Here is a 1,635-nt window from a genome sequence, read left to right on the forward strand (position 1 = left end):
ATTATGTAATACAATAGACCAGTCATTATGTAATACAATGGACAGTCGTTATGCAATACAACGGGACAGTCATTATGCAATACAATGGACCAGTCATTATGTAATACAATGGATCAGTCATTATATAATACAATGGATCAGTCATTATGTAATACAATAGACCAGTCATTATGTAATACAATGGACAGTCGTTATGCAATACAACGGGACAGTCATTATGCAATACAATGGACCAGTCATTATGTAATACAATGGATCAGTCATTATATAATACAATGGATCAGTCATTATGTAATACAATAGACCAGTCATTATGTAATACAATGGACAGTCATTATGTAATACAATGGACCAGTAATTATGCAATACAATTGTCAGTTATTATGAGATACAATTGATAGTCATTATGTGATATAATGGACCAGTCATTATGTGATACAATGGACCAGTCATTATGTAATACAATGGACAGTCATTGTGTAATACAATGGACAGTCATTATGTAATACAATGGACCAGTCATTATGTAATACAATTGGACAGTCATTATGCAATACAATGGACAGTCATTATGTAATACAATGGACAGTCATTATGTAATACAATGGATCAGTCATTATGTAATACAATGGATCGGTCATTATGTAATACAATGGGTCAGTCATTATGTAATACAATTGACAGTCATTATGTAATACAATGGACCAGTCATTATGTAATACAATGGACCAGTCATTATGTAATACAATGGACCAGTCATTATGTAATACAATGGACCAGTCATTTTGTAATACAATGGATCAGTCATTATGTAATACAATTGACCAGTCATTATGCAATACAATTGTCAGTTATTATGTGATACAATTGATAGTCATTGTGTGATATAATGGACCAGTCATTATGTACCACATAACAGTGGACAACATGGCGCTGAAAACACTTCTTTTTTTTAGTAGTAAGAGTTTTACGACACTTGCAACATAATAAGGTCATATAAGTGCCGAAAAAACACTTCGTAAATCCACCAATGACCAGACCCGTCACTAACAAAATGGACCAATCATCGCCTGCGACACATGATGGTTATACATTTTTCATGTATATGTCAACGAGTACATTTCATAACTTAACCAGTGCGCAACATCCATACAACAAATGGACCAATCTTCACCTACAATACATAATAGATATTGATATATCAACGTCAACACTTCATAAGCAACCAATGACCTGACCCGTCACTAACAAAATGGACCAATCATCGTCTGCGACATAATATGATGGCTATAAATATCTCAATGACAACATTGTGGCGTCGGTGGCCTAGTGGTTAGGCTCTCGGACTCGCAACCGTAAGGTTGTGGGTTCGAATCCCTTCAGGGGCCCGACGTTGTGTCCTTGGGAAAGGCACTTTACACGAATATTCCTCACTTCACCCAGGTGGGAATGGATACCCGGCTATAGACAGCGAAAGATCTTGTCAGTTTGCTAGTGTTTGAGCGCTTAATCAGCTGCTTGCCCTGTATGCTTCCCGGGAAGCTGAGAATGTTTCGGTGTGTTCTATGGTCTGCTGGGGTAATAATATAATGTAAAGCACATAGAGCCTGCTGTTGAGCGGGGATATGCGTTATA

Source organism: Aplysia californica, unplaced genomic scaffold, assembly GCF_000002075.1.
Source record: "Aplysia californica isolate F4 #8 unplaced genomic scaffold, AplCal3.0 scaffold00795, whole genome shotgun sequence".
In the NCBI taxonomy this organism is placed as follows: domain Eukaryota; kingdom Metazoa; phylum Mollusca; class Gastropoda; order Aplysiida; family Aplysiidae; genus Aplysia; species Aplysia californica.